This window comes from Meleagris gallopavo, chromosome 11 (assembly GCF_000146605.3).
Source record: "Meleagris gallopavo isolate NT-WF06-2002-E0010 breed Aviagen turkey brand Nicholas breeding stock chromosome 11, Turkey_5.1, whole genome shotgun sequence".
Classification (NCBI taxonomy): Eukaryota; Metazoa; Chordata; class Aves; order Galliformes; family Phasianidae; genus Meleagris; species Meleagris gallopavo.
In genome coordinates, this window is record NC_015021.2 from 13,496,556 (window position 1) to 13,508,183 (window position 11,628).

Consider the following 11,628-nt stretch of genomic DNA (forward strand, 5'->3'; position numbering starts at 1 on the left):
AGATTTTATTATAAACAAATCACTGCACTCCTCAACATTTTAAACGATGTTGAAAAAACCCTCACCAGAGGAAAAAGCCCAATTATTCTCCCAAGAAAACTGGGCTAGCATAGTTAAAGCAAAAAAATTTCCATAGCCAAAACATTCACATCTGGATGCTTTTAACATTGTCAGCATGGCCAGACACCCACTTGTATCTGAGTGTTGTGCAATTCCAGCATGAAACTCAAACTCACGCCATGAATTCAGATGAAGCAGCCCAACACTGCCATCACACCCTTTCTTGTAAATATTCGGTTCTAGAGAATTTCTTCCAGCTCTGGGGTTTGGAATAACTTGTTTTCAGACCAAGCTGTCTTCTCCAAACTAAGTCCTGTATCCTGGCTGAGTTAGCTGGAGTTAAATCAGCATAAAACTAAAATAGCACAATGGAAAGTCAGGCCTACTGTTAAATCATGCTTCTATTTTTACCTGGCAAAGCACTTAAACATGTGCTTGAGATACCTTAAGCACAAGCTTATATTTAGTCCTGTGCTAAATGCACTGTTAAACTGGGTCTTATAAATCAATTGACTCTGTGAATCAGGCTGAAATTTTGAGATTCTTAAAGGAAAATGCAAAATGCTGATTTCCACACATGAAAGGTATTAAGAGGCTCAAACACAGTAAGTTGCAAATTAAGCAGGAGGAAAAGCTGAGTACTAGCAGTTGGGTCAAAAGCTCAAGCAAACCTTAAGAAAGGAAAAGGAACGTTACAAAGGGAACTGAGATGGCACAGAGCAGGCAAAGTAAGAAACAAAACTGGGAGTTAAAGGGGGCTCAATTTTAATAGCACAAGGATACACAAATGCTGGTGCATGGCACAGCAAAGCTTTACCTAGACCAACAGTTTACCTACAGCAACTTCCAAAACTAGATATTTAAGAGATGCGTGATGCAGGCTTTGCATAGAACGACCCTTTTTTGGTCACAGCCTTCAAGTTTCTGGCTGTCAAAAAATTTAAGGATTTGGGGCAACTTCTCCCAAGCTCATACAGGTCTCTGTGTTTACTAGCCTAGGATGAGTGGATCCTATAGAATTTTGACTGATCCTATTCTAAATTTATTTTCATGCTGCCATTTGCTGTATCCATTATAATTTACACAATATAATCACTAAAAATACTGCTTTCATTTTATCTGCTCTCCTTAGTTCCTTTAGTACCCTTAGTTTGTGTGTTGAAAGGAAGAGGGAATGATCATTTCTCATTCACCTCCAGTATACCACTCGTAATTTTATCAGCTTCTACCAGATGCTTCTTCAGTTTTCAAGGATGAGAAGCACTACTTTATTTAGATTTATATATAATAATAAATATATAATAATATATATTATACATACATATATGTAGACTTGACATTTCAGAACTTTGGTTACTCTTACTGCTCTTTTCTGTCTTTTCTACTTCTACTGCATCTTTTTCCAATTTGAATGAGCAGTCCTGCACACAGCAGTGAAGATGCAGGGAGATGCAGGAAGCACTGTAGGGAAATCAGTGCCTCTGTCCTTCTAAGATATGCTGCAATGGCATAAGCTATTTGTTTTCTTCTCAGTTATTCCCAACTCCAAGAATTCTTTTTGGTCATTTGTATGACTACTAACACTGGTCTGATATTTACGGAAAATCTGCAACAATGGCTTTACTGCTCATTTTCCTGAATACAGAAACCATAGCTACCTTGAATCATGAATGGTAAAAAATATTTTCCCCTGGATTATTTAGACTTTTTGACATTGACTTCATCCACCATTTTATTGTCTAGTCTCCCAAGATCTCAGGATCCTTCTGTCTCATGCTTCCCTAGAAGATTATTCGTTCCTTCAGGGAATGTGATGCATTCCTTTATTTACAAAGGCTGCATTAACACATCTGCAATATAACATTTATGTATAAAGTCACTAGCTCTGTTATAATTTCTTCTCATTTTTTTCCCTGATACTGAAGCCAGGCTTCCAGTAGTTTGTTTTTTAATCTCTGTTGGAACCCTTTTTAAGTTTGGTGTCACATTATTTACCTCCTCTGGGATCAAGACTAACCAAATCCAAAAGTTTAATACCAGAGTTATTTGGAACATTTGAGTGAATATCCTTTGTCCTGGTGATTTGTTATTACTCATTTCATTTATCTGTTTTTTAAAAGGAGAAGTTCTTTAGAGGAGCTTTTAAGTTTCTCTATTAACGCTCAATTGGAGGCCATTCCTTGGCCTCAGACCTTGAAGCACTTTCCATTTGGGAGGCACTGGATACCTTCTGCTATCTGTTACACAATGGCCTTACTGATCTCAATTGCTCCTTTCACACCTCGGACATTTGCTGATCCCAGCATTTCCAGGCTGACTTCCAGCTCCTGTTGTGTTTGGAAGAGCTTTTGTTATTAGTTTTTGTCTTTTGTGAGTCATTTCTCCGACTATCTGAGTTTGTATTGTTATGGTCTTACATTTAATTCAGTAGAAATTATATTTCTCTCATTTTTCTTCATTTAGGGATGATGTACACTTTTTAAAGGTACTTTTTTTTTTATTTCTAATGGTCCTCCTTATCTGCTGTTTAACCGTATCAAATCTTCTGTTGTTGTTTTGGGGTTATTTTGGGAACTAACGAGGTATTTTTTTATGATTTTTTTAATGTTTATAGGGATGTTACTTACACTGAGCTCATTTACACGCTCCTTTAGTGTTATTTAAACTGGTTCTCAAAGAAAAAAAAGTTCTCATGGTGTTTGCTTTTTTAAGTATTGTATTTGACTATGCAATGGATACTACTGCAGATCAACTCTTCAGAGCAATGACTTCAGTTGAAACTAGGCCTCAGTCAAGTGTGTCCTTCTCTGACTGCTTCATGAGTTTCTTCAAGTAGCAGTACAAAAATGTTGACTAAAACTTACTCTTTATATCCTACTGACGACAGATATTCCCCAGCCTCCTTTTTTTCATACTCCATTGCCAGTAATCTTTCTTAGTATTTCATGGTCAGCTGTTTAAAAGGGTAACCTCATCATAATTTTTTTCATGATTTGGCAAGGCAACATTCAATCCATAGAAACTGGGTGGTAAACGATGATACAGATAACTGATTTATCTTATTGGACTCTGATTTCCAACATACCGTGAGTCACTCCACCAACGGCAAAATCTATTCTTGTCATTTCTACATAATGAATATCCTGATAATACAGCTTCAAACTGATTAGCTTCATTCACTAAGATTTCTGGGAGGCTAGTACATTACAATTCACTCAGCCTTATTTTATATACATTTGATATTTATAGAAAAAGACAAACAGTTTTGGTCTTCGTCTAGTTGCCAATCTGCATGTGCCTTATTTAGCTGTGGAATTACTTAGACTGCCCTATTTTATATATCAAATGAATTTAATTGCATTATCCTGCTGTCCTACCTGGCTGTCCTATCCTACAACAGGTACACACACTTATGAGTGTCTTCATGCTAGGGAACTGACCATCAAGACAAATGTGTTCTTTTCCAGGTCCTCATCTCAAATCATTTTTAAGGACTTCCCTACTATTTGCTTTTAACTTTCTATCCTGCAAAACATATCCATCCATTGTTAGAGTTTCTCATTTTTCTAAAAAGTCTAAATAATTCCTTCAGACCTCCTAAATTCTTTACCCACACATTGCACTGCTGTTTGCCTGGGTGACCTTGCACATGCTACTGGAAGTGTTTTTGTTAATACTGGAATTGAGTTCCTGGTCTTTACCATCCTCTCCTGTCAAAATATTACGTTTCGCCTCTTAGAGCCCTCACGTATATTTTCTCAGTGCTCATACAACCATGACCAGACACAATGCACAAGGAAGGTCACCATCTCTTTTCCAATTTCTTCTCAAAAGCTGCTCTGACACTGCAAGATACAGTCTCTAGAATTTAGGCAAAGCACCACACATCCCTTCTTGGAGCACTGTATTCCCAGTTATCGGCCCCACGCAACACTGCAACCTGTCTTTTCCTACCCTGCAGGACTGTTGTCCTTTCATCACATATCTTGCATAAATGGATACACAAAAGTCATCTTCCAGCAAGACAGAGGGGCTACATGGACAATATCTTTTGCACACATTTACTCAAACTGTGACACAATTTTATGATTTCCCTTATTGCAGTGTTCAAGCAGAACAGCAAATCAAGCCATCTCTCCTAAACAAATCCCTTTTATAAGTTCACTGGATATTCAGCATCAAAAAAAGAGAAAGCTTCTCTTATTGCTCATCTAAAACCAGACAAAAACAGGTGAACCCATACTTTCCAGGGAGGAAATCTAGAGCTTGTATTTCCTGTCACCCCATTCTCCTATATTTAGGAAAGTTTTCTTCTATTTAGAAGCAAGTATTTTGGGGAACATGATTGTAGTTTTCATGTTTATTTTATTTTCTAAAGATTGACCCTGAGTTTCATTTTCAGAGACTACAGAGTATAAAATAGATGACGGGGTTTGGCACAAAGACAGGAGGAGCCTTCACCCTTTGGAAAATTATACGTGAAATGTAAAACCCAGCAACAAGTCTTGCATTTAATCTTCTGCACCCATTTGCCCACTGCCAAAGACTCAAAATCCTTCTCCTAAGAAGAATGAAAGATTTCAGAATACGTTATCAACTCCTTCCTTCAGCCCTCAATACTGACAGTTTTATCTCTATACACAAAGCTTCTCCCCCTTTCTTCAGCTTGGCAATAAAACCCAAGCACAATGAATATTTCATACATATGTGGTTAATGGAGCATTCTGGCTCCAGTCCATTAGGAACCTTACACAATGGTGTACTAACTGCTTCTCACTGCAACATTTCCAGTCTGTCCAAAAGCGATGTGTTTGCCAGCTGAGCCAAAATACCATCATTGTCTTGTCAGCCTAGTTCCTGTCTTTGGTTCAAGAGCAGGGTCCTTTGTCACAGCACTTTGCCACCACTGTGCTCCCAGCAGCAACCTAGGATGATTAGCCCAGTTCCAAGGCTCTACTCTTCCCTCTTTATTTTGAGGTCTGCATCTCGGGTGGGGTGAGGAATGCCTGCACTCTTTCTCCTTCGAAGATAAACACAGAGATAAGTAATTACATCACAGATTAACACAAGGGTAAATATAAAGTAGTTGAGATCTTCAATTCTGATGGAAACTAGCCCTTCATATTCTTTCATCAGCTCTGAAATTTTGGCCTTAAAATAGATCTGATTGAAAAATTGATAGCAGAATGATGACGTCTGGCAAAACACTTAATTTCTCACTTCAAAAACCTCCTCCATTCCTCAGCTAAACAAACACCATTACACATAGAACACCACCTCCATCAGAACCAACGCTAAGTTATCTCATTAGAGAGATGGGCACAGATCATTCCCCTTACAGGGACAATATGACATTACAATGAACATAAACAACACCCATGATAAATGGATATTCAGTTGGACATTAGGAAAAACTTCACAAGAGTGGTCAAGCATTGGCACAGGCTGCCCAGGGAGGTGGTGGAGTCACCGTCCCTGGAGGTGTTCAGGAACTGTGGAGGTGCACCGAGGGATGCGGTCAGTGGACAATACTGGTGGTAGGTGGATGTTGGACCAGATGATCTTAGCAGCTATTTTCAGCTTTAATGACTTTGTGATTCTGTTCTGTTCTACGGAGGGAAGAAGATTGCTATTGGATCTGTCAGATGAAGTTCCTTGTGAGAGCCGGAGTCTAGCTCTGACCGCTCACCTACACCTACCCAGCAGCTTGGGCAGAGCACAGGCACTTCCAAAGCATGAATCATCGCAACCTAAGGCAGACGTCTAGAAGAGCTAAGATGTATGGCATGGGCTGTTTATCACTCCTCACTGCCTGAAGAGAGTCTAGATGACAATCTTAGAATTTATGTCTGAGTTTTAGGTAACTAAAATCAGGTGAGATGATTTCCAGCCTCAAGGTTTGCAGACTCATTTCCAGATGAGCCATAGACCCTGACAGACTTAGTAGGGCAGAAAACAACAAGACAAAGAAAAGTGCTGATGTGGAAGGACTGATCTCATCTCTTCCCTGCCCAAAAGCAGAAAGAGCTTACGTTTCAGATGGCAAAGACCAGCCTTTGCCTTTGCGCACAGCTGAAGCACAGTAGAATAGAAGGGACCCCTCTTTATTGTTTCATCTTGTAAGTCTTTGTGATATTTCTACAACATCTCAGTGAGGTTGTCATCCAAAATCACCAGCCTACATCAGAGTGGTCACCAGTCACAAGGTGCTCGGTTACTACTGGCCCATAAACAAAAGGCCCAGGGGAGACAACTGCTTTTCAAAGAGGCGCACACAGCAGATCGGTCATTCTACCAATAGATAAGGCACTGGAACAGGTTGCCCAGGGGTGGTGGATGCCCCACCCCTGGAGACGCTCAAGGTAAGGCTGAATGGGGCTCTGAGTTTTAGGTGTCCCTTTCCATTGCTGGGGATTTGGACTACATGGACTTTAAGGGCCCCTTCCAACTCAAAAAAATTTTACCATATTCCAGTTATCAGTCCACTTTCTTCTCTTTCCCCCATTTCCTCTCCCCTCAACATTTTTCCCGCTTCAGATGAATGGAAAGTTCTGAGATATAGCCAAAAACAGTCAAAGCACCTAATTGAAGAAGGGAAATGGCAACTTCCATCATCTCAAAAAGCTGCACCTTTCTCCTACTCATCTCAAAGCTGAATAAAGGAATTAAAAACATAGCCTGGGGCAGTCAGCAAAGATTTACAAGAAGCAGACATTAGTTCTCACTCTAAAGGCCGCAAGTGTGTGTGAGCCAGAAGGAGCAAACAGAGAAAGGGAGCAAAAACATACAGTCAATGCATTTAAAAAAGAGGAAGAAAAAAAAAGAGAAGAGAAAAAAAGACCTTTAAACCCTTTCTAATAAAACAAAGATCATCCTGGCAACATGAAATGCTACCCTACTTTATTTATTTATCGACACAAAGAAAGAAGCAAGTTGGCACCTAGGAGGGTATTAAATACTGTTTTTTTGCTGACTGAATGACCTCAGCCGAAATATTTTCCATGACAAGAGCCCAGAAGACGCTGGCACAGAGTCAGACAATAAGATTTTCAGAGTGTATTTACATTCTATCCACGGCCCCAGGCTGTTCCAAACCCATAGGCAGGTGCTGCCTTTATCTGTTCTTTGCTCACCTGGCTCCCTAGCAAAATGTTCTGGGCCCGAGGCTCAGCTGCCTTAACTATTTGCTGCCTGGTGCTCAGAAAGCTGAGGAGTTCGGCTCCCAGTTGTGAGCCTGGCAAATGGAGGTGGTGACTCTGGTCACCCTTTGAGCCTGACCTGCATGATGTGTAAAGAGATTTTCCAACAGAGGGAAAATGGCAGTGATGCAATAGCAGAAGTCCTGTAAAAACTAGACAAATTCATGCTGAAAAGAAGTATTTTCTAAAAGAGGAAGGGAGAAGGTGGTGCTTCCAGGGATGTGCAGCATTTTCCATCATGTGGAGATCCTTAAGCTGGCTATGGATAGCTCTCTAAGAAAAACTCAACATCCAGTAGAATACCAGAGAGGAGGGTAACTGTTACACCTCCAAGCACCGAAATCTGTTCTTGACAATACACCACTGTCAAGGAGATGCTCAGCAACTCATGAAAGGTACAGAATCAGGCTAAGGCACAGAAAAATCACAGGCTTGTGTCTCCCAGCTTTGCAGAACAAACTCTTTGCATCACAGGCTTCCAGCTACATTTTCTCCCCACTACCCAGTTCCTGACCTGGACTTGAGCAAAATGATCTGTTCCATCCCTGCGGTGGAAATAACCTCTTCTTTGCTCAGTTTAATTTGGCTGCTGGTGCTCCTCTCTCTTGAGTAATAAGCCTCCAGGAGATGCTGCGAGAGGATACACCCTTAATACCGCGAAACCAGGAAGAATGATAATTGCACTTTTAACAGCATGATGTACAAGGCAGCCACCAAAGCAGAGGAAGCATGAATTAACACAGGATGAAAAGGAGGGGCTTTACCGTCTACCCAATAAGGTATTATTCATGCTTTTGGAAACCTTCCTTACAGAAAGATAGACATAATAGGTAGTCAAAAGCAACTGCGTCTGGAAAAGCAAAGGCCTGCTTGCCGTCTCACAGTACCCTTCACGTGCTGTACTCAGCCTCCATCTTCCCAGCCTTCAGCTGCCCTTCCTTTACTACCCTCTTACCATGCGTCCTTTTTTAACCCATTTCATGCCAAGTCATTTTCCTCCTTCCCATGTGCTCAGGTCTGACCCATTCACATATACCTTCCTAGCAGTACCCTCCAGTCTCACTACCTAGACCTAAACAAGGATTTTTTTTTATTTCATTCTTCTTCTCTTTCTCTCATCCTTGTCTTCCCCATAGTGCTACTCAATTCAAATTTACTCCAGCCTGCTATGGACAAAGCCTGGTATTTTCACACACCTCCTCCAAACCACACTTATCAGCTCACTAATGCCACCTCTCCTCAGATAGGACACAGACATCTACTGACTGTGCTTGTAACAGGGAAAGCTTTTGTCTGGCTTTGCTTTCCTCTGAGGAAGGAGGCACGTAACCTTATCCAAAACATGTTTCATAATAAAAGTTTCATTCATGGTCTCAAACAATGCTGAGTTTCATGCATCTTTCCAAAAGTAAATTAACTAATGCTCACTTACGTAATCTGTCGCTTTCCTTTTCAATCCTGACCACTTTTGGTTATGATAATTTATAAAGATCTTGCAGCCTCTGCCATTGCACAGAAGATAGAAGCCCTAATGGGAATTTGAAAGGATTCTGACAATTGTCAGAAAAAAAAAGCTCTGTGTGCATCTCCAGAAACTAAAATATCCATAGAAATTGGAACTAGATGTTAAGTACTTGACAAGGTTTTCGGAAGCTTCCTTAGCTTCTTTCTATGGATGCTCACATGCGTGAGGTAAGACCACTATACAAGATGATGTGCAGAAAACACCTTCCCAGAGGTATCCCTCTGCCAGCAACCTGCACTACCAACCCAGCATCATTACGGCCTGGGTGGAAAAACAAACAAACAAGCAGACAAAACAGACTACTGCAGTCCTCATGAAACAAAATAAGTATGCTATGAAGAGTTCCTCTCAGTTGGAACAGTGAGAGTATAAGTGGAAGAAAATATGAAACTAAGCAGGTACTTCACACCATGTCTGCAACCTCCCACTCCCACAGGAACTCTGAGCAACGCTGCTGTGCTGCTAATGTCCAACTCAAGGACATCCTTTTAAACAATGCCTCACTGTGATAATCCTGTAAGGATTTTCAACTCTGTCCTGTATAGCATTTTAATTGCTCATGCTGTTTCAGGAGCTCAATCATTTACAGAAGGTATTTTCATTCCACTAATTGTAGGTTTCCCAAAGGACTCAGTACAGTATTTCACATCCTCAATGCTATTAAATACTTTAGGAAAACATCCAGGCTTCCATAAGGTTTTTTTTCTTTTTGTGTGTGTATGTATGCAGACCTGGAGAGAAAGCTGAAAAAGAAATAAAGGAAATGAAAATGACAGTATTCAAGACAACACTGTAATAGCCTCATTTAAGTCAGCAGCAAGATGGAAGCTGCCATTTCTAATGCAACTATACCCCTGCACATGGGAAATTTCACTAGTTAGTAGCTAAAGTTTGTGTCTATATCACTGATGGCATCTACCCTCGGGAACCATTCCAGTCTCCCAGGCCAGGTAGCACAAAACATTTCATGCCAACACCACCCCAAGGCTAGCTTGGCTTTACAGCAGAATGGCCATGCCCATAATGAGCAGTACTTGGCCTTGTGGCCATAAGACATAATAGCTGCTTGTGTGTATGCACTTGAAGTCAACACGCCTAAAATAATTTGAGAACTGTGCTACAGCCCACGAAGGCAATGTTTTACAGCTTGATGCTGATGGGCTGTGCTGCATGCCTTGCTTAAGGGAGAGGTGGGAGGGGATGTCCAATAGGTCTGGGATCACATGGGGAAACTGTGAGGGGCACAGGGAAGCCAAGCTGGGCACAATGCCACTGCCTGAAGGAACCAATCCTGCAGGTCTTCTTAATGAGCTCATCCCAATGTTGGACATGGAAATGTGCTGAGGAGATAAGATGTCTGGCTCTGCAGTCTTGTGTACTGCAGGCTGTCATCCTTCTGAACAGGTAAACACGAGAGAGCCAGAGATCTGCAGCCTCAAAGTGCACTAACTAGAGCCACGTAGTTTGAAGGAATAGAACAAAAACAACAAGATTTCCAAGTGTATCTGTACAGCATATCCAAAAAGCAATAAGTGTATGCTCTTATGTTCCCAGGAACGGCAGTAAGGTAACATCATCCCTCCCTCCATGCCAAGGAAATTTAGACACAGCCTAAGGTAAAAACTGCACTTCTAGTGGAAAGAATGGCTAAGACCTGCCAAGGCCCTGGAGCTGACAGCACTGGGAAAGGGGTGGAGAATTAATGGGTGGGGGTCTACAAACCAAAGGAGAGCTCCTTTTTCTAGCCCCTTCCTATTGGGTACAAGGTGCTCTAAAGTGGAGATAATGTTCAGCTTTATTTTCCATAATCCTGGAGTGAAGGAAAAGGGATAGGCTCGCAAATGCTTTCCTATAGATTTAAAACAATCGTGTACTAGCTGAGCACCCAAAAACTGATCCAAAATCTTCTGTATGCATGCTCTTAGTCAAATGAAAAGTAGGTTTGGCATCTTGACTTATAACAGGGTCTGCAAGTTGACGGGAGATAAACATTTAAAATGATGTACCTTAAGGATGACCTTGAATCCTCAAGAAAATAATTGTTGATAATTATGATCTCTGGACTGTTGTGGTATGCAAATCCCAGAAGGCAAGCCTGATTTACTCTGCCTCTTAGTGAACAAGAATCTGCGTCACAAAACCCATTATCACAGCTGGCATTAAACAGCAAGCATCTTGCTAATTATCTCTGCAAAAAAACCCAGTTGAAATGGTCTGGGCAAGACAAAAAAAAAAAACCAAAAAAAAACCCTGCCTGCAAGAGAAATGGCCATACTGATGTGAATTGGCTGATCAGGACCTGAAAACAGGCAGCAGGTAGGTCTACCAGTGCCAGATAAGGTACTTCCTCCAGTAGCTCCTTTTGTAGGTCATCATAAACATTTTTCTGTGGCAACTAAAGGTTATGGATCTTAGCTCTAGTCAGGAATTGTAATGAGTGGAGCTAACCAAAATAAAAAGGACATTCTGCAGTGGACTTAGAGCTTAGGACTTCAGGCGTGTTTTCCACTCAAACGGATGATGTGGTTTGAAAGGACAAGACCACAGAACCAGTCACCTGAAACTGTGACCTGTGGGTCCTGTTTCTACCAACAGCAACTTTGGCTGGAGGGAATTCATTTGAGCTACCTGCAGCCCTGTACCCTGGCACTCTCACCTGACATATCTGATTGAGATAGACCAAGAAATGTTTTGAAAATGGATCTTCTACATTCCCTGCAGGGGTACAAAGCACAGAGCAAATGGCATGACTCATATACTGCCTGGAACATATAATGAGGATATTAAACTAGATCATCATTTTATAGGTTGCTTTATTTTTAATTGAAAAAAAAAAAAAAAAAG